Source organism: Mobula birostris, chromosome 4 (genome assembly GCF_030028105.1).
Source record: "Mobula birostris isolate sMobBir1 chromosome 4, sMobBir1.hap1, whole genome shotgun sequence".
In the NCBI taxonomy this organism is placed as follows: Eukaryota; Metazoa; Chordata; class Chondrichthyes; order Myliobatiformes; family Myliobatidae; genus Mobula; species Mobula birostris.
Window position 1 is genome coordinate 86,515,657 of NC_092373.1, and position 23,275 is coordinate 86,538,931.

The 23,275-nt window shown below is 42.1% G+C and overlaps 1 protein-coding gene across 1 annotated transcript in view; it reads left to right on the forward strand.

Annotated features, from left to right (window-relative positions):
- Positions 1 to 7,318: 7,318 nt before the first annotated feature.
- Positions 7,319 to 23,275, forward strand: part of LOC140195975 (alpha-1,4-N-acetylglucosaminyltransferase-like) — a 60,287-nt gene continuing 44,330 nt past the window's right edge. Inside the window, exon 1 of the mRNA XM_072254660.1 lies at positions 7,319 to 7,376. The gene's annotated coding sequence lies outside the window, so the exon portion shown is untranslated. The remainder of the gene's footprint in view (positions 7,377 to 23,275) is intronic.

The window sequence follows — 23,275 nt, forward strand, 5'->3', positions numbered from 1 at the left end:
TCCTTCAGTCTTGACGAAGGGTTTCGGCCCGAAACGTCGACTAATCTTTTCAACTGATGCTGACTGACTTGCTGACTTCCTCCAGTGCATTGTGAGTGTTCCTTTGACAACAGCATCTGCAGATTATTTTGTGTTTACAAGACAATTAGAACCCACCGACTGGGTGAATAGTATGGTGACAGTGGTCACAGAAAAAAAGGCGAGGATTTGCATGGATCCACAAGATCTCAACCAAGCCATCAAAAGAGAGCACTATCTGCTGCTCACGGTTGAAGAGGTTGTCTCCCGCATGCCTAATGAGTAATACTCTTCAGTATTAGACACAAATCAAGGTTTCTGGCAGATCAAGCTGGATGAAGAAAGTTCTAAATTATGCACTTTCAACGTGCCCATAGGGAGATATCGTTTCCTGTGTCTACCCTCTGGGATTTCTTCTGCATCAGAGGTATTCCAGAGATCCGTGGCACAAATGATTGAAGGCCTGGACGGGGTGGCCAACATCACTGATGATTTGCTGATATGGGGTGACACAATTGAGCAACATGGTCAGAGACTGAGGAAGCTCCTGGAGAGAGCACGTGAGTACAACCTAAAACTAAACAAAAGTAAATGTAAGATTGGAACTACAGAGATCAAATACATAGGTCATGTACTCAGCGTTGATGGGCTAAAACTAGATGATGAAAAGGTCAGAGCTGTGGTACAGCTACCACCACCCAAAGACAAGCAAGAACTATTGAGGTTCATGGGCATGATACAGTATCTTGCCAAATTCATTCTCAACTTATCCGAAGTCAGCGCTCCACTCCGAAATCTACTAGAGAGCAACACTCTATGGCATTGGGAAGACGAACAAAAGAAAAGTTTTGATACATTGAAGCAGTTGGTTATCAATGCACCAGTACTCAAGTTCTATGATGTCAATAAACCTGTGACGATGTCTGTGGATGCCAGTTCGGAAGGAATAGGAGCTGTTACACTGCAGGATGGGAGGCCTGTGACTTATGGATCATGAACACTTACGGACTGTTAACGCCGATATGCTCAAATCGAGAAGGAATTACTCGCCATAGTTCATGGGCGTGAGAAGTTCCACCAATATGTCTACGGCAAAGAAATCCAGGTTGAGAGTGATCACAAACCACTTGAGAGCATCTTCAAAAAGCCACGCCACCAAGCTCCTATGAGGTTGCAAAGAATGCTTCTGAGGCTACAGAGGTACGCTCTCACAGTCACCTATAAGCCAGGAAAAGAACTGTACATCGCTAATGCTTTGAGCCGTGCTTACTTCAAAGAGCAAAAGGAAGAGTTGCTAGGAAGAGAGCTAGAGGTCAACTGGGTTACACCTCAGCTGCCCATCTCTGAGGAGAAGTTGAACATGTTCAGGAAAGTGACTGTAGATGATCCTGAAATGCAAATGTTAAGAGACATTACAATGAATGGATAGCCAACAGAAAGAAAAGATATTTCAAAGGAAATGCAGAAATACTGGACACTTAAAATCAGCTATGCATCAGGACTAATGTTCAAAACGGCAACACTCATCGTACCAAACCAAATGAGACAGGAAATACACAACAGAATTCATGAGTCACACCTGGGGATAGTGAAATGTAAAGAAAGAGCAAGGGACATTCTCTATTGGCCAGGCATGTCAACTCAGATAGAGGATATTGTGTCTCAGTGTGCTGTCTGTAATGAAAACAAAAACAGCAATCCAAGAGAGCCTCTGCTTCCCCACCCACTACCAGGAAGACCATGGGAGAAGATTGGCATAGATCTCTTTCACTACGATGGTGCAGAATATCTGCTTTGTGTGGACTACTATTCAAAATATCCGGAGATCACCAAGTTAAGTGACACGTCCAGTCGAGGTGTCATTACTGCAATGAAGTCGACATTCACAAGACATGGTTTTCCAGATATTGTCGTTAGTGACAATGGTCCACAATATGTCAGTTGTGAGTTCAGAGGTTTCTCAGAAAGCTGGGAATTTCAACATGTTACTTCCAGTCCAGGGCACGCTCAGTCTAATGGACAAGCAGAGAGAACTGTACAAACTGTCAAGAACATGCTCAAGAAGGCACATAGCAGCAACGGTGACCCTTACATTGCTCTGCTTGAATACCGCAACACACCGATTGAGGGTGTGGGGTTCTCTCCTGCGCAGCTGTTGATGGGACGTCGTCTGAAGTCCAAACTGCCAACATGCACAACTCTACTGACTCCTGAAGGTAATGCTCAAGTACATGACAAGCAAAGGTACAAGCAAATAAAGCAAAAGAGCTACTATGACAGACGTACAAGACAGTTGCCAGATCTACATACAGGTGAAAATGTCAGAATACAGAGAGGAGACACTTGGCAACCAGCTGTGGTTGTGAACAGACATCAGCAACCAAGATCCTTCATAGTTCGCACACCGGTTGGAAGAGTCTGCAGGAGGAACAGGAAGCATCTGCTGAAGACAGGAGAGAGGGAAATTCCACGTACAGATGCACAGGACATTTCCACACATACAGACATGGAAACAAACGACACCAAGAGTGATGCAGACTGCAAGGACACAGAGGTCTCTCGAGAGACTGACACTGATGAAGGACGAGCACAGTCACAGTTGTATCACACACGGTCTGGGAGACAAGTCAAACTTCCAGCTAGAAACAGAGACTAGACATACTTACAGTCTCACACAGTTTGAGACAAAGTCACACATGTTATAAGTTCCAAGGTATGAAATAAAAGGTTTATTAGTCTATGTTAGTAAAAGAAAATACACTGCTGTTAGTATTGTAAGATACAATGCAGAATACAGTACAAGAAGTTAAGATTTTTAGTTTATGTCATGGTTGTTGCACTGTAGGAAGGGCATACCTAGAGGCATTGTTTTGATAATTCACAGTGTTGTAAAAAGAAAAAAAATCTTGAGAAGGGGGATGTAATGTATTGAGTATTCGTAGCGTCAGAGTGCGTATGACGTCAGGACCTGGAAAAGCACAAATGGAAGTCTGGTGAATAAATGTGGTTGTTCAATCTACAGCGATGTCTGAGTCACATCAATATTACAGATTCCACTCCAGCACATGTGGGGAGATCGATAAATCACTGAGGGGGAAGAAGTTGCAGGGCTCTGTGGTGATGGCAAGAGATTGGATTACTCATACAAAGAGCCAATACCGGAACAATGCATGATTGATCTCTTTCTTTGCAGCTGTCAAAACATAATTCTGTGAGTAAAGTGATCCAGGTTGAAAATATATCCTGCAATTAATTTCTCAGGATCCTTGAAGTAGACCTTTTAAAACCCAGGTCATGTCTTCCTTGTAAGAGGGCGGTTTGGTCATTTCACATTAACAGTCAGGACATATACTACAAACACTATCAACCCGATAACAGCAATACCTAGAAACCGCCCCAGGTAATATTCACAACTGGTACAAAGGTTTCAAAAATATTCAATATCATGTTTGTGGAGTGAACTAACATAGAGATGACAACATTGTTCAGTGGAGTCTGCTACTCTCTGAAACCCAGACAAACCAACCTATTACTTCATGAGGGGGTTCAGTGGCGACTTAAACAGGTATCCACAGCCTGAGTACAGAGGCATCTCTTTGCTCTCCTCAGTGAGGAATGTCATTATTCTATAGTTAAATCCCATTGAATGCTTTGAAGGCACTAAAGTCAAATCAAATCAAGCAGTGTTTAAATTACACTTCATTGCACAAGTACATTGAAATGCAGATGTAATGAAAAATTTACTCACAGAAGCATAGATTTTGATAGCAGTTAGAGCATAAATTTACATAATTTGGTAAAAAAGTTCAACTAAATACAGGTCTATGGAGTACAAGAAGCAGTCTGTAGTACCCATCACTGAGGCAGGGTTCGGGCTGTCTGCTTGGTTCAAGAAATGAAAGGTACAGAAAAGTGGATGCTCCTAAATCAGGTGAAGTGAAATCAGACTTCATGCTCTGTAAGAGTGAAAAGGGGGCATGGACTGGATGGTGGGGATCCATGGTGATTTTTGGCACTCACTTGTTTAAGAGTGAGCACAAAATTTGAAAGGCCAGAGGGCAATTTTGGAACTTTTCAGTGGGCGTGAGATACAGTGAGCAGTCGCATGTTTGTGGAGAGTGAGTGAGAGATTTAGGACCCAAGAGGGACCTCTCAGAACTTTACTGTAGGCTTGAGATACCTTGAGCTGCTGCTTGTTTGTGGGGAGTGAGCATGCATGAGGCCTTTCAAAACTATTTGCTGAGTTTGGATGGAACAGCCACTGTGTGAGTGTATCAAATTAGATGGAGTACTTGAGACTTTGGCAAGAAGAGCTGTAGGCTACGGTAAGATTATGCAAACTTTATTTCTGTCTTTGTCTATTAGTGCTGAGCTAGAGTTGTGACAATGAATCCAGGGTTTGTGGTGTGTTCTCAATGCCAGATGTGGGAGATCTGGGAGATTTCCAGTCATCCTAATAGCTGCTGTATATCTGCTTGAAGTACACACAGCTGCAGCTCCTTACACACCGTGTTAGGGAACTGGAGCTGCACTTTTTGCATCTTGAATGTGTTTCTGGAACTGTTGGAGCCTGTGATTTGCATTTTGGAGAACATTTGGGTAATGCAGTGATTTTTTGAGTCTGAGAGGACTCCAGGAGGCAGCAAGCACAGGCCTCAAGGTGAGGATACTTCAACTCCAATGTTCGACTCCATTTGCCGATTAAAGCTTCCACTGTTCGCCTGGAGAATGTTATCAAGCTTTTCTGCATTTTGGATATGGATATGGATTTGGACTGTGGTTTGTGGATGCATTTTTCACTCTTATATTTTTGTATATCCTGTGTTTTTCATTCTTTTAGTTTTTTTGTGCGGGGCGGATTGGGGATTGATGATCTTTTTCTGTCTCATGTGGGGAGTGGTTTTGGGGGTCACTTTTCTTGTATTTTTATTTGAATTTTTTGTGGGGAGAGGGGTATTTGGGGGCCAATGCTCTTGTTGCATTTTGTGTGGTGGGGTAGGATTTTGGGGTTGATGATTATGTTGCCATTCTTTTTTTGTCTTGGATTTGTGGCTATCTGGAGAAGAAGAATCTCAGAGTTGTATGCTTTGATCGTAAATGAACCTGCGAATCCTTTGAATCGGAATGCTGTTTATGATCTACAGCTCGGTATTCAATATTATTATCCCCTCAAAACTAATCAGTAAGCTTCGACCATGTCCTCAATACCTCCTTTTGCAATTGAATCCTTGATTTCCTCATTTGCAGTCTTCAATCAATTCATATTGGTAACCAACAAAAAATGGAGACATCACAAAAAAAAAGGCCCAGAGGTGAAGAACAAAGTGTAAAGCTCTACTCACTTTACTTATGTCTGTGTGGCTATGTACAACCCCACTGCCATATTCAAGTTTGCTGATGTCACCACTGCTGTGGGCTGAATTGAAGGTGGTCGGGAAACAGTATATAAGAGGCATATTTAAAATCTGGCAGGATCGTGCCATAACAACAACCTCCTTCTTGATATCTACAAGATCTGGCAGCTGATTATTGACTTCATGAGGAAGGAACCAGAGGTCCACAAGCCAGTCCTCAGTAGAGGTGATGAGAGTCAGCAACTTTAAATTCCTCTGTGTTATTCTTTCAAAGGACCTGTCCTGGACCAACCACATAATTATAATTATGAGGAAAGAATGGCAGTATCTTTACTTACTTAGGAGCTTGTGAAGATTCACATGACATCTAAAACTTTGACAAATTTCTATAAACATGTAGTGGAGAGCATATTCACTGGTTGTATCACAGCCTGGTATGGAAACACCAATGCCCTTGAATGGAAAATCCTACTAAAAAAGCAGTGGCTATGGCCCAGTCCATCATGGGGAAAGATCACCCCTCCATTGAGCATACCTACACAAAGTGTTTTTGCAGGAAAGCAGCCTCCATCATCACAGATTCCCACCAGCTAGGTTATGCTATCTTCTTGTTGCTGTCATCAGGACAAAGGTCCAGGAGCCTCAGAATTTACACCACCAGGTCAGGAAAGTTATTACCCCTCATCCATCAGGCCCTTCAACCAAACGGAAATATTTCACTCAACTTCACTTGTTCCATCAATGTAAATTCCCATGACCTATCAGCTCATTTTCAAGTACTCTTCATTCCACATTCTCGATATCTATTGCTTGTTTATTTATTCTTATTCTTTTCTTATTTTGCATTTGCACCGCTTGTTGTCTTTTGCACACGAGTTGAGCGCTCAAGCTGGTGCGATCTTTCATTGATTCCTTTGTTGCTCCAGATTTATAAACTCGATCTCTGCTCCATGTTGACAAATATAGTACTTGCAAAACACTAAGGTACCCTAGCTATATCCATGTGCTTAAGACTTTTGCACGGTACAGTACATCCACTGTAATCAAGGGCTTTAAGTGGTTGGTTATAGTACTGATCAGCTCCAGATTTGAATCACTTCAATTGCCTATCACCACAACAGGTTAATATCAGATACAATTTTACTGTTTCTCTACTCTGTTCTGGACCATCTGGATGAAAGTACATCAGGCTGCTGTTCATTGACTACAGCTCGATGTTCACCACATTTATCAGCAGGCCTCAGTCAGTCTTTTACTTCTCACAGTATGTGGTTAAGCTCAGCTTCAATAACATTAACCAATTTGTGAACAACACCAATGTCAGCTCAATATTGTGGGTCGAAGGGCCTGTACAGTGCTGTAATGATTGATATTCTATGTTGTCTGAATCGCAGGTGGTATTGAGTGTTTCTCTTTCAACAGATGGAGTCTAACTATTCGGTTTCAGGTTTACAGCATCTGCACACTTTGATTTTCATGTTTTGTTACTGCACAGATGATTACTAATTCCATTCACACTGATCCTCCTCGTTTAACCTTGAATCACTCTTATTTCCATGGGATCACATCCTTGTGTTTATTCTAGTCTTTGGCCTTTGTTCATCACCTTTGAGCACATTTTGAACTTGTGATGTCTCCATTTTTTGAAACGCAAAAAGAAATGAAGACACCAGAAATCCCAATTTAAAATTGAAATTGCTAGAAATCCTCAGCAAGTCAGACAACTTCCATAGAGAGGGAAATAGAGTTAGCGTTGCAAGTTACAGATCTTCCATCAGCTTATTTTATTCCTTCCTCACCAGCCTTGTTTAACCATTAACCTTTTATGATTGTCATTTATGTGACTGCTTATTGTTATACAGTTCTCCCGGTAGTATTGCACCCTGGTGCTTGGAGAATAAATTCACTGTTCAATGTGTAAATTTGTTACTCCACCTTGAACATACAAGCAGACTGTAGAACAGACACACAGAACTGCATCACAGATTCAGCCAAATACTTCAGGTGGGTAGCATTGATTTTTTAACACTTCTCTTTGTAATTATGTTGTGGTTTTCATATTATTTGGAAAAAAAACGTGTTTTGTTTGTCACACCTTGATTTGTTTTGACGCTGTCAGCTAGAGGGTGTACATAAAATGGAAATAGCTTCAGCTCTATCTCTCCAAATGTGCTTATCAATAAAAATGTGAAGGAAATGAACAGGAACAGAAATAGTAAAACATATTACATGTAAACCAACTAAAAAATGTAACTCATTCAATTTCATGTAGCTGAATGGGAGTAGAACAATGTGAGCTCATTTGATCTCACAGATAATTCTTTCCCCCATCTGATCTGCCGAGTGAATATCATTCAGTTGAGTGAGGCAGGTCAGGAGGGCGTCCATTGGAGAAAACTATTAGCCATGAATCAAAGATAAAAAGCAAGTACCAACTGCCTTTGATGCCTTTCACTGACAGACACCATCAAAAGCAAGGAGAGAGGTGGAAAGAAAATTGTTTTTAAATGGTCTCTTCCGTGATTTCACAATGTCCCAAGTGATTGCAGGCAGAGGACTGCTCTGAGTGTGGTGGCATGGAAACTTTAAAGTACCAGAAGCAGACTTTGTCCTCTGACTCAAGGGTTGAGAGCACAAAAGACTGAGCAAAGTCTGACACTTGATTCAACACCAATGATTGCGAAAGGCAGAGAGGTCTGACTTCTTCACTGACAACAAACTGAATGTAAAACTGATGCTGAAAAATATTTTTGGTTTTCACTCTTTTGTTGCCTAGATTGTTCCAATGATATTCCCATTGCTGAATTATGCAAGTTCTCCAGTTCATGTCGGCCCTTAGTTAAAACGGGAGGATTGCTAATCTCAGCGCGGATTTCACATGAAACTTTGCCATTTTGTTTGATTTCAGAACAACGCTTCTGAGCCTGGAGATGTTGGAAATTGCTGTGAATTAGGAGGGAAGAAAGACTTAATGGAATGTTTGCAGTTCAGTGGAGACACAGAGACAGAACAGCATACATTAATCCAGGAGTCAGGTCTTAGATTAGATTAGATTATATTGAACTTTGTTGTCATTGTGCCGAGTACAGATACAAAGCCATGAAATGCAGTTAGCATCTAACCAGAAATGCAAAGAATACAAAATAACTTCAAATAAAAAGTAAGTGTTGCAGCACACAAATATAAAAGTACTGAGACAGTAAAATATGGGTGCAATACTGCTTAGCGCTTTGAAGTGAGGTTCAGCAGGGTCACAGCCTCAGGGAAGGAGCTCTTTCTGTGCCTGCTGATGCAGGATTGGAGGCTCCTGAAGCGCCTACCGGATTGGAGGAGAGTAAAAAGTCCATGGTTAGGGTGATAATGCTTGGTTATGTCATCGTCCTTTCCGTGGAGTCCGTATTCCGGTTCACAGTCCGGTCCATCAACCCTTGCTCCAGGTTTTCCTGCTACCCTGTTTCTGGCTTGTTGAGCTCTAATTGAGTCAGCCGATGCTCGTAGGGGCTGGCTGCATAAATACCTTCAGAGACCAGGGTGTGGCTGCTGGATTTTTCTTGTCCTTACTCCAGGTATCCCTTGCTCTGCCTTCTGTTTCCTTGCCTGAAGCCTTGCCTTGTCTTGCTGGTAACTCTCGCCTCACCTGAAGTTTGCGTCTCGTCTTGCATTGCCTGAAGCCTTGCCTTGTCTTGCTGGTAACTCTCGCCTCACCTGAAGTTCGCGTCTCGTCTTGCATTGCCTGAAGCCTTGCCTTGTCTTGCAGGTAACTCTCGCCTCGTCTCGCCTGCAGTCTTGTCCTGGAGCCATCCTGTACCTAGCTCCCTTCCTGTCCTTTGCCTCCACCCAGGTAAGCCTGGCCGTCTTGCCGTTACCTGCAGTTGGTTCTGTCCCTTCCTGTCCCTTGCCTCCGTCGGGTAGCCTGGCCGCCTTGCCATTACCTGTGGTTGGTTCTGTCCCTTCCTGGTCCATGCCTCCATTGGATGCAGATCCGTGCCCTGCCCAGGTGATCCGTGCCCTGCCCAGGAGAACCGCGCCCTGCGCAGGAGGAGCCAGCCTAGCCTCAAGCCTGAAGACTCCAGCCTCCTGCCTAGCCTCAAGCCTGAAGACTCCGGCCTCCTGCCTAGCCTCAAGCCTGAAGACTCCGGCCTGCTGCCTAGCCTCAAGACCGAAGACTCCAGCCTAGCCTCAAGCCTGAAGGCTCCGGCCTCCTGCCTAGCATCAAGCCTGAAGACTCTGGCCTCCTGCCTAGCCTCAAGTCTCTGGCCTCCTGCCTACTACCTAGCCTCAAGCCTCAAGTCTCTGGCCTCCTACCTCCTGCCAAGCCTCAATCCTCAAGTCTCTGGCCTGCCTCTTGCCAAGCCTCAAGCCTCAAGCCTCAAGTCTCTGGCCTCCTGCCAAGCCTCGCCTCAAGTCTCTGGCCTCCTGCCTCCTGCTAAGCCTCGCCTCAAGTCTCTAAGACTCCAGTCCCATCCTGCCTGCCAGCCAAGACTCATCCTTGCCTAGTTCTGGGGTCCGAGCCAGAGGCAAGACCTAGGTACTGGGTCCTTGTCCAGTCTCTGGCTTGGAGCCCAAGCCTGGGCTCCTAGCTCTCTTGTCCAGTCCTGTTCCATGTTCCTGGTTTTCCTGTCCATGACCTTGCCCTCACCCTGTATCCTAGTCCTGTCCCTAGTACTTCAGTGTCTGTGTCTTGCACTTGGGTCCATTCCCAGCCGCCTCCCTGTGACAGATAATGCTTTTCGCCGTGCCCAGGCAGTGTTTTTGGTCGATGTTCTCAATGGTGGGCAATTTTGTACTGATAATCCACTGGACAGTTTTCACCACATGCTGGAGTGCTTTGCGCTCTGATACGGGACAATTGCCATACCACACTGAGATGCGGTTGTTGAGTATGCTCTCAATGGTACAGTCCGCTGTTAATCATAATGAATCTGTCTGGAGGAGGAGTAAATTGAGGGAGAGGAGTGTAAGGGGAAAAACTGAAGCTGCGAGGTACAAAGCACACATTGCTGAAAATGCCTGACAAGTCAGGTAGCATCTACAGAAATTGGAACAACAAAATAATGTTATAATCTTGCACCAGAAGTAACATCTCTGATACAATATAAATGACTGAGCAACTGAAATTGTTGAATTCACCGTTGCGTAGCAAAGCTGAAATGTGCCTTATGAGAAAATGTGATCGGCAATGTTCTTGACCTCTCCCTGCTTACAGTTCCTTCACCAACACCACCAAACCTACCCCGTCTACCCTGCACTCCACATTTCCGCTCTTCCTTCAAATCAAGTTTATTGTCATGGGCACACGTACATATATCTGCACAGATACGCAAAGTTTATATTTAGAATTGGTTGCAATCTTCTTCCAACAACTTCTGATGTACCAGAACATGTCTTTTGAGTGTCTGGGGAAACAGAACTTTGAATACTGAATGTGGCAAAGAAAGTTGATTTTGCCAAGGACATGTTGCTCTGATCATCTGATATCATACAAGCCTTTCTTTTTTGCTCAGAATGTCCTTTCGGGTAGATGTTAGTGAGTCGTTTTAGAGTAGGATTTGCCTTGGAGCACTTTCGCACATACCTCTGTGCGTGAGTAGGTAACTACATCTGATGAATGCTCAGCTGGCTCCCCATCGTGCTCTGTTGTGCGTGTGCTAGAACCAGTAGTACCTCAAGGTGCTGGCCCTGAATGAAGTGCTGAAAGGTACCGGTCACGTTTGCACTCAGTGCAGTGATGGTAACATTACAGGCTTCGGCTTGGTGTGCTGTTGAAACACAACACTGGACGCATATTGAATGCTCCTTCAGAAAGCACCTCCAGTCTGCATGATAGTTTTCTCTAAAACATTTGCATTTCCTGACTAGATAAAGTTTCTTTAGGACCTGCCATTGTCAATCGGTGTTCACGATAGAGCTTTCTTCCTCAGTTTTGCTGTCCATGATAGGGATTCTGTTTTCCCATGTATTAATCCACTGTATTAACAAAATTTAAGACTCACAGGTATTGTTGTTTCAAGGGTATATAAAGAGTGGAGGGAGAGAGGTAACTTTCCACCATGTGCTTCAAAAGAAAATCCACAATAACCCACCCACTGACTTCACTAAAACCTGTATGTGCCTACAAGAACATACAGGCACATACAGAAGATCTGTAATCTGCAGAGGGCTGGATCTATAACATTATTGGCTCTTCACGTGGCCTTCAATCACCTGGACAATACTTGGGCTTATGTCAGGCTGCTGTTTACTGACTACAACTCAGTGTTTGACACAATCATTCCTACAGATCTGATCAAAAAAGCTTACATAACCTGGGCTGCTGTACTTCCCTCTGCAACTGGATCATTAACTTCCTCACTGGATGACCATAGTCGGTGCAGATCATAAATAACATCTCCACCTTGCTGATAATGAACACTGCCACACCTCGGGGATGTGTGCTTAGCCCACTGCGCTACTCTCTCCACACCCATGACTGTGTGGCCAGCCATAGCTCAAATGTCACCGATAGATTTGCTGACAACACAACTACTGTTGGCAGAATTTCAGATGGTGACGAGAAGGTCTGCAGGGCCAAGATAGATCACGTCGTTGAGTGGTGTTGCAGGAAAAACCTTGCAGTCAGTGTCAGTAAGACCAAGGAACTGGTTTTGGATTCAGAAAGGGTAAGGCAAAGGAACACACACTGGTCCTCACTGGGGGATCATTGGTGGAAAGGGTGAGCAATTTCATGTTCCTGCATGTCAACATCTCTGAGGATCTATCCTGGACCCAGCATCTTGATGCAGTTACAAAGAAGGCACAGCAGTGGTTATATTTCATTAGAAGTTGGCTGAGATTTGGTATGCTGCTAAAGATGTTCACAAATTTCTACAGATATACCATGAAAGCATTCTAATTGGCTGCATCACAGTCTGTTACGAGGTGGGTGGGATGCACTGCACAGGACTGAAATAAGCTGCAGGAAGTTGTAAACTCACCATGGGCACTACCTTCCTCAGAATACACAAGATCTTCAAGGAGTGATATATCGAAAAGTTGGCAACCATTATTAAGGACCCCATCACCCAGGCCTTGCCCACTTCTCATTCCTACCATCAGGGAGCAGGTACAGGAACCTGAATACACACACTTAATGATTCAGGAACAGCTTCTTTCCCTCTGCTATCTAATTTGCAAATGGACATTGAATCCATGAACACTACCTCATGACATTTTTCATTTTTTCCAATTATCCTCATTATGTTCTGTGTCGTATGTCATAGGCGTTCATGGTCTCATTACCATGATTGTTCTTGGCAAATTTTCTACAGAAGTGGTTTGTCATTACCTTCTTCTGGGCTGCGTCTATACAAGATGGGTGACCCCAGCAATTATCAATATTCTTCAGAGATTATCTGCTGGTGTCAGTTGATAGATAACCAGGATTTGTGATATATACCAGCTGCTCATACGACCATCCAGCACCTGCTCCTATGGCTTCACGTGTCCCTGATCAGGAGAGCAAGCAGATGTTACAGCTTACTAAGGGCGACCTGCAACTAGCGGAGGAAAGACCAGCTTACATCTCCTTTGGTAGAGACGTAGCTCCACCCCACCACCACACAAAATAATGCACTAATTTTAGTACCACATACTTAATTTAACTTTTTAATAAATAAATAAACATATATATACTTACTGTAATTTACAGTTTTTATCTTTATGTCTGCAATGCACTGTTGCCACAAAACAACTAATTTCACAACATATGCCAGTGATTTTAAATCTGATTCTGATTCTGATTTGTGGTCACTGTCTCCAAATTGCTCACCCACTGAGAGATATGGAACCTGACCTGGTTAATTGCCTAGTGTGATCAATATTCACCTTTCAGATCTCAAGAGATTTATCTGCTAACCTCAACTTTCTCACACAGCAACATGACTTTCCAGAGGTCAAAGTCATTTGTGACAAAGTTAAACTTCTAACCAGAATTTTTTGCTCAGTTTCTTGTTGTAAACAAATAAAAAATGAGCTTCTACAGGCTGATGTTTAATCTATGTAAGAGAACGTGGTTTTGATAATTGGCCTACATCCAACCAGGCAAACACAGTTAAGTTATTTATTTCAAGGAAGTTTGCAGACCAGACTGATGTTGTCATTGGACATATCAAACATGATCACAGGCATAGTCGATCAATCAATAGTTGGGATATTTTTGTACTCAGAGAGTCAGCCCTCATTAATTTTACTTGTCTGGAATCTCTGTCCCCAAAAGATTTAAGACCATCTGTGTGAATTACTTTGTGCCTGCAAAGGTATCTGAAACATATTCCATGTCAACTGGTATAAATGTTAGAAAGTGCTGGGGATTGTTAAGAATGAGAAGGAGAATGACAGAAAGAGGGGGTGACAACAAGAACTTGAATCTATTCCTGAACCTTCAAAGGGAAATCGGGGCCTGGACAAAAGTGATGGTTTGCAGCTGAACTGGAGGGGAACTAACGGGAAGATTTGCTGGTGCTGTGCAGCGGGGAGTGGGAGATGTCGCCGGTGCAGTTAAACTAGAGTTGCAGGGAGAGGGGAACCAGAGTTCCAGAACAGATAGTGGAGTCGTTGTGGAGACAGATGTTGTTATGAGTCAGACAAAGTCAGGAACCAAAGAGTTAAGCATGTTGTGACTACAGTCCTCAGCTGCGTATATTTCAATGCAAGAAGAATTGTAGGAAACAGTACATTGCATACATAAAGCTCAGGGCATTGACCAACACCTGGAATTATGATATTGTAGCTGTCATGTGATTGGCAACAATTGAATATATCGAGTCAGAATTTTTAAACAAACAAACAGTTACCAAACCCTGATAAACAATGAAAAAAAAACATAAGCAAATCCCTAACCGGAAGTAAACGGCTATACGGTCATTCAGTAAACTGCTACTCAGTACCAGTTCTTTAAGTGATAAATGCAAAACCTGTTCTTAAAGCGATAAATTCAAACACAGTTCTTCGAATGGTAAGTTTTAAAGTCCAAGAGATTTACATAGTCAATTAGGAGAGACTTTCATAAAGTAACGAATTCCTCGAAGACACGACACCACTGCCACTCCCAGTCGGATCCTGCCTTGTCCACAGGATTCACGACAACGGAAATAAAACAGTTTTAAGGGCACTGACCTTCCTCTGTAAAATAGATCCTGCACAGTCTTTTCTGCTTCCTTTTTAGCAGAGGCTATCTCATGCAGATCACTCTTTCTTGAACAAATTCAATAATGGTCGATCCTTTCCAAACCCATCGAATGTTTCCTTCAGGGTCCCGTCTTCACTCTCCAATGTTACTGAAAAGATACATTAACAAACCTGGCAGCGATTGGTCAAACTGCTGGCTCAGCCTTCTGTACCTTACATTAGAACATAAAACTCTGTTTAAAATCAAAACTGCATCATAATGCAAATAAGCGGTGGAGCGAAGTATTTTGTTGACGTTCTAACTGGAAAACCTAACTGCATCACCAGGGGTCTTCCCTTTTATACCTTTGGTGAACATGTCATCACGTGACCTCACATCAGCGGGAAAATTACATCAGGTGACCTCCAAAAGACCATTACATCATTCTCACAAGAAGGTCACAAGATCTCCTTGAGGTATGTAACACCTCCCTCAAAAAAAAAAATTGGTCTCTTAAGGAACAAAATTTTAACAATTAACAATTTACAAAAAAATACAAAGGTATAAAATTTACAACATACACAATATACACAGTATTATCTTCCAGCACTTTACAAACTAATATACAGTAGGAGTGTTGGAAATGTTAAAATAACACTCCACAAAAAAATTTTCATTGTACATTTAACATCTAGTTAGATAATCAGCTATCACATTATCTTTACCTTTAATATGAGGGATCAAAAAATTGTACTCCTGTAACATTAAACTTTGTGGCTAAATTGGAGTTTAATTTATTTCCTTAACCATTTTCCTTAGCAGTCATAGTAGCATTTTGTTTCTCATAATATGGTTTTATCATATTTATATGACACAGCTAAGCTGGCTTTCTTTGATCTGGAGTTTTTATCACGTAATCCACATCATTTACTTCGGATTTAATCTCATAAGGACCATGAAATTTATCTTGTAATGGGGTTGTTTGCACTGGGAAAAGAACCAGCACTTTATCTGCAGGCTTAAAAGACCTCATTCAAGCTTCCTTATCATACCAAGTCTTCATCATTTCTTGAGCTGATTTTAAATATTTTTTGGCCAAGCTACAAGATTTATGTAATCTTTCTTTAAATTTTAAAACATAATCCAGCAAATTAGTGTGTACCTCTTTATTAATCCACTGTTCCTTCAACAAAACCAAAGGTCCTCGAACTCTATGCCCAAACACAAGTTCAAAAGGACTAAAACGTAATGATTCCTGCACTGCCTCTCGTACTGCAAAAATTAGTAAATGTATGTCTTCATCCCAATCCTTTTCATTTTCCGCACAATATGTCCTAATCATATTTTTAAGGGTAGAATGAAATCTCTCCAAGACTCCTTGTGATTCTGGATGATATGCAGATGAGGTAATCTGTTTTGCTCCCTGTTTATAAACTATCTGCTGAAACAGTCCAGACATAAAATTACTTCCTTGCTTCGATTGTATTTCCTTAGGCAACCCAAAATAAGTAAAGAATTTTATAAGAGCTCTTGTCACAGTTTTGGCTGTTATATTCCTAAGAGGTACTGCCTCTGGAAACCTAGACGCTGTGCACATAATAGTTAACAAATATTGATGTCCAGTTTTAGTTTTTGGCAAAGGATCTACACAGTCTACAATGATTTTTGAGAACGGATCACCAAATACTGGAATTGGTTGCAGTGGGGCCACTGGAGTAACCTGATTAGGTTTACCCACAATTTGACACGTATGACACGTTCTACCAAATGTCGCTACATCTTTTCTTAAACTAAGCCAGTAAGGATGTTTAGAAATCTTGTTTATAGTTTCCTTTACCCCTAAATGGCCACCCGAAGGAATATTATGAACCATAGTTAAAATCTCATTTTGATAAACTTTAGGAACTGCTACCTTGTGATTAACTTCCTATTCTTCACTTGCAGGAATTCTAGGTGATCTCCACTTCCTCATTAGTTCTCCCTTTTCAAAATAATATCCGACTGGCACCTTCTCAATTTCACTATCTGGAAGAGCTTGTTCCTTTAATTTAGCTATCTCAAGATCTCTACCCTGCTCTCCTATCATTTCCTTCCAAGGTAAAGACAAATCTTCATGGTCAGACTTATCGTAAGAACCTTGATCATATAATGAAGGTAGGAAAGTTTCTGACACATCCTCAAAATTTGCATCCCAAGTTGAACTGTCCTGGGTAACAACCTCATCCTGTACATCAGTCTTTTTAGCCATAGCTCGGCTTACAACACAGGAAGCATCCGTGTTAGAATCCCTCTGTGGTTCCTCAGAAATAGGCTTTATTGTCAAACGTACATCAGGAAAAACTTGTCCATTAGCTAAGTCATTCCCTAACAACAGTGCAACATCATTCACAGGTAAATTGGGTTGTAGTCCTACTTTAGCAGGCCCTGTAACTAACCTTCAATTAACTCTATGTAAATGTACCAGTATAAGGGCGCTCTCAACGCCTCTTATATAATTTACCTCAGCAATGTCAGACACATCACTAAACTTTAGCACACTGTCTAATATTCGTGATTAAGAAGCTCCAGTATCTCTAAGTATTCTTATTGGTAATGAATTGGATCCTCCTTTCAAGGATACAAATCCTTCTGTTATAAAGTTTTCATATCCCCTCTTAACTTGGCCAGACTCTGACAAATCTTCATTAGTATTTATCAAATTCTGTGAATTTACAGGTGTTTCAATATGCTGCACACATGCATCTAGGACTACTTCCTTCTCTTTCTTTCTCAATCGAAAGCAGTTAGCTATTACGTGACCAGGTTTCTCACAATAATTACAAATAGTACCAAAATGTCTTTCCTTCACATGTCTCCCTTCATCCTTACCTTTCTCACTAACTTCAGATTTAATTTCTGGTTTAATTTGACTCTCTGTGCTATTTTCTCTTTTAAAGGTTTTACCTGGAGAAAATTTACTCTTATGAATTAAAATATACTCATCAGCCAATTTCACAATCTCCTGCAATGTAGAGGTGTCCCTTTCATTTAAATATGTCCTCACTTCAACAGGAATGCTTCTTTTAAATTCCTCCTGCAAAATCACCTCTTTTAATTTATTATACTCCCCATTCACATTATTAGAGGAAACCCATCTCTCAAAATACACACATTTCTCGTAGGCAAATTCCACATTCGTTATTTCCACTGGTTTCTTCAAATTTCTGAATCTTTCTCTGTATTCTTCTGGAACCAGCTCATATGCCTTTAATATATGCTGCTTCACAATATCACAATCAAGTGCTTGCTCAGCATTTAAAGCAGCATAAACTTGTTGTGCCTTTCCTCTAATTACACTTTGTAACATTACTGACCATTTCTGTTTCAGCCACTCGAAACTCAGAGCACAGTTTCAAAATGCTGGAAATATTTGTCCACTTCTGTCTCATTAAATGGAGGAGCCAAAATAACCTCACGACTTGCTACAAACTGTTTCCTAGAACCAGAAAATCGATTTTCCATCTTTAATTCCTCCATCTCCAGCTCAAATTTCCTCAGGTTTTCAACTTCTCTTGCAGACATTTTCGCTTTAAATTACTCAAACATTATCTGTTCAAGATGCAACTGCATTTCCAGTGTACTCATTGGAAACCTCCCTAACACCTCCTCATCAAACTCCCCCAAACTTACATAATTGTTTGTGATTTTTCTCTGAATTATGGGCTTAGTTGTACCCTTTGTAATACCTTTAAGGTTCAACCTTTTAGCAATCTCCGACACTTCAGGTTTTCTCGCATTCACTAAAACTCAGGTTTTCTCGCATTCACTAAAACCTCTGGGTTTGGCGTTTCCATAAACTCATCAACATCCATTGCTGCCGAATACCACTCACACCCCAATCAAACAAAAGAATCAGGTATATTCCCTTTTCCAAATCAGGTTTGATAATTAAACAAGCACATAAACTCAAAATCGGAACATATCCCATACGAACCCCCAATTAATGTATCGTGATCGGCAACAATGAATATATCGAGTCAGAATTTATAAACAAACAAACAAAACAATTATTAAACCCTGATAAACAATGAAAAAAAACAAACAAAAACCCTAACCAGAAGTAAACGGCTATGCGGCCATTCAGTAAACCGCTACTCAGTACTAGTCCTTAAAGCGATACATGCAAAACCAGGTCTTAAAGTGCTAAATTCAAACGCAGTTCTTCGAATGGTAAATTTTAAAGTCCATGAGGTTTATATAGTCAATTAGGAGAGACTTCCATGAAGTAACGAATTCCTTGAAGACACGACGTCACTGCTACTCCCAGTCGGATCCTGTCTTGTCCACAGGATTCACGATGACAGAAATAACACAGTTTTAAAGACATAGACCTTCCTCCATAGAAAAGATCCTGCACAGCCTTTTCTGCTTCCTTTTTAGCAGAGGCTATCTCATGCAGATCAAACTTTCTTGAACAAATTCAATAATGGTCGATCCTTTCCAAACCCATCGAACATCTCCTTCAGGGTCCCGTCTTCACTCTCCAATGTTACTGAAAAGATACATTAACAAACCTGGCAGCGATTGGTCAAACTACCGGCTCAGCCTTCTGTACCTTACATTAGAACATAAAACTCTGTTTAAAATAAAAGCTGCGTCATAATGCAAATAAGCAGCGGAGCAGAGTATCTCATTGACGTTCCAACTGGAAAACCTAACTGCGTCATCAGGGGTCTTCCCTTTTATACCCTTGGTGAACATGTCATCACATGATCTCACATCGGAGGGAAAATTACATCAGGTGACCTCCAAAAGACCATTATATCATTCTCATAAGAAAGTCACAAGATCTCCTTGAGGTATGTAACATAGCCATTAGTGAGACTTGGTTGCAGAAGAGGCAGGACTGGCAGTTCCATTGTATTAGACATGACAGAGTACAAGGGATTAAAGGGAGTGGGGTGGAGTCACAAGTGAAGGAAAATTGTCATGGCAGAGTTCAGACAGGACATACTGGAGAACTTATCTGGTGAGGGTTTATGGGTGGAACTGAGGAATAAGAATGGTATAAATGCACACAAAATGTTGGTGGAACTCAGTAAGCCAGGCAGCATCTATAGAAAAAAAAAGTACAGTCGAAGGTTCAAGCCAAAACCCTTCAGCAGTCCTGCTGAGGTGAAATTTTGAGAATACAAAGTTTGTATACCTTGGTTTTTAAGAGATATTGAGGCCCTGGTTCAGAAAACAAAAGGGGGTGCATAGCAGGTTTGGGCAGGTAGGAATAAATGAGGTACTTATGGAGTATAAGAAATGCAAGAGAAACTTTAAGAAGGAAATTCGGTGGGCTAAGAGAAGGCATGAGGTTTCTCTAATAGACAAGGTGAAGGAGAATCCTAAGGGATTCTACAGATATGTTAAGAGCAAATAGATTGCAAGGAAGAAAATTGGTTCTCTGGATGATCAGATTCTTAATCTATGTGTAGAGCCAAAAGAGATGGAGGAGATCTTAAAAAGATTTTTTGCATCTTTATTTGCTCAGGAGACAGATACAGTCCATAGAAATGAGGCAAATCAGCAGCAACATCATGGACGCTATACAGATTACAGAGGAGGAGGTGTTTGCTATCTTGAGGCAAATCAGGCCTTAGGGCCTGACAGTTGTTCCCTCGGACCCTATGTGAGGCAAGTGCACAAATTCCAGGGACTCTATCAGTGATATTTAATTTATCCTTAGTGACAGGAGAGGTACCAAAGAATTGGAGGATAGCTGATGTTGTTCTGCAATTTGAGAAAGGCTGTCAAAATAAACGATGAAATTATAAGCCAGTGACCCTGATATCAGCAGTGGGAAAGTTATTGGAAAGTATTCTAAGGGTCCGTATATATTTGAATAGACAGGGACTAATTAGGGATAGTCGGCATGTGTTTGGATATCCTTCTCGGTTTATAAATTTTTCCAAATACAGCATTCTTTAATAAATCAGAAATTCTCTGTGAGCTTTGAATCCGTGTTATGAACTATTTGTCTAAATATAAACGCGTATCATTGAAAATAACATAAACTGTGCTTGAACTACTTTGTTAGCTGGAAGTATCTCCTCCTCGGTAAGGAAGGGAAACCACCACTAGCCAGCGAAACCTCACCATAGAGACTGCACAGGGAAGTAAGCTCATCTTTGAAAAATAGGTTAATTCGGCAAAAGCTTCCTATACACATCTAACAGGTCACCTCTCATCCTTTATCGCTCCAAGGAGAAAAAGCCAAGTTCACTCAACCTATTCTTATAAGGGATGTGCCCCAATCCTTGTAAATCGCCTCTGCACCCTTTTTATAGTTCCCAGGTCCTTCGCTTAGTGAGGTGACCAGAACTGAGCACAGTACTCCAAGTGGGGTCTGACCAGAGTTCTATACAGCTGCAACATTACCTCTCGGCTCTTGAACTCAATCCTACGACTGATGAAGGTCAATGCACTGTATGCCTTCTTAACCACGGAGTCAACCTACGTAGCAGCTTTGAGTGTCCTATGGACATGGATGCCAAAGTCTCTCTGATCCTTCACACTGCCAAGAGTCTTACCATTAGTACTATTTTCTGCCATCATATTTAACCTACCAAAATGAACCACCCCACACTTATCTGGGTTGAACTCCATCTGCCACGTCTCAGCCCAGTTTTGCATCCTATCGATGTCCTGCTGTAACCTCTGACAGCCCTCCACACTATCCACAACATCCCCAACCTTTGTGTCATCAGCCAATTTACCAACACATCCCTCCACTTCAATATCTAGGTCATTTATAAAAATCATTAAGAGTAGGGGTCCCAGAACAGATCTCTAAGGCACATCACTGGTCACCAACCTCCATACAGAGTATGGCCCATCTACAACCACTCTTTGCTTTTTGTGGGCAAATCAGTTCTGGATCCACAAAGCAAGGTCTCCTTGGATCCCATAGTGCCTTAGTTTTTCAATAAGCCTTGCATGGGGTACCTTATCAAATGCCTTGCTGAAAACCATATACACTACACCTACTGCTCTACCTCCATCAGCTTGTTTAGTCACATCCTCAAAAAATTCATTCAGGCTCGTAAGGCACGACCTGCCTTTGAAAAAGCCATGCTGACTATTCCTAATCATATTATGCCTCTCCAAATGTTCATAAATCCTGCCTCTCAGGATCTTCTCCATCAACATACCAAACCAAATAAAGGAGAAGAATTAAGTGATTTGGCCCATTGAGCCTGCACCATCATTCAATTGTAACAGCCTTTGCCCCACTGACTCCCGTTGCCTAGGGTGCATAGTAGTCGACCCCGCCAAACAGTGCAAATGCTTTGGTGTGGATAAGATGTGAGTCACCCAATGATCAGCCACGACACAAATGTGAAACAATATACAAAGTGCGAGTAAAAGAATTATACTTTATAGCAAATTTTGATGATGGGTTAGTAGCAACAACTAAAAGAAAAGGCACCACATAAGTAACTTATCAGTCTTGTGCACATAATATTTTAATACGTTGGAGCTCATGCCTCCGATTCCATCCACAATGTCCTTCCGAGACTCTGGCCACCCTCCGAACCCCCAAGGTCCGGTATCCGCCGCCCTGGACCCACTGTCAACTCCTCACACGTCCGTCCTCTCTGCTTGCCTCCCGAAAAAGCCCGCGCTCCTCAACTCAACACACATACACAAGATAACAGAACATGACTTCTGTTGGCTAACAAATGAATACAGCTTCCATTATCACATTGTATAACCCAAACATTGCTGTTACAGAGAACCCCTTGCTCAGCAGTTAACAGTACAAGAAGCCATTTTAATATAACACCTCAGAGAAGCCATTTTGGTAATAAACGATTAACAGTTAACAGTCCGTCTATTATTACTGAGAACCCTACACAATCATGGCTGATTCATTATCCCTCCCAACCCCATTCTGCTGCCCTCTCTGCATAACCCCAAAAGAGTGATAGCTCCCTTCCTGTTTCTGTCTTCCACCCACACAGATTCAGGAGACAGTTTCTTCAGTTGTGATACTATTGCTGATTAACAATGTCTCTACACACCTTTTTTACTTCCCTTCCCATTCTTTTCAAATCATACTGCATTGAACCCGAATATCCAGAGTCGATTCTAGTTGCCATATTCCTGACAAACTGCCCACAAGGATATTGGTTCTCCTTTGAGTTCAGGTGTAACTCACCCTTTTTGTTCAGGTCATACCCTCCCCAGAAGACATCCCAATTTTCCGATCTGTTCTGTTAACTATTGGAAGCCCTATCACCACTGCTCTCTTCTACTCCCCCAACCCCCACCCTTCCCTTCAAAGCTGCAGAGCCAGGCTCAGTGAGAGACCTGTTTGTCGAGACTTCCCTCCAGTAGGTCACGTCCCCTCCCCCCCATTCCCCCCCCCCACCCCCGAACAGTGTCCAAACTGATATATACCTGCTATTGGAGGGGAATGGCCATGTGTACTCGGCACTGCCTGTCCATGCCCTTTCCCTTGTCTGAAGTCACTCAGGTACCTGCCTCCTGCAACTTAGGAGCAACTACCTCCCTGTAACTTCTATCTATCACATCCTCATTCTCCAGACTGAGCCTTAGGTAAACCAGCTGTAGCTCAAGTTCTCTGACATGGTCTGTAAGGATTTGCAGTTGGATTTAGGCAGATAGAGTTATCAGAGTGACTGGAGTTCATCCAGATATCCCACATCTGGCATGACGAACACATCACTGATTCTGGATCCATTCTGACAGGTCCCGCTCACTTTTT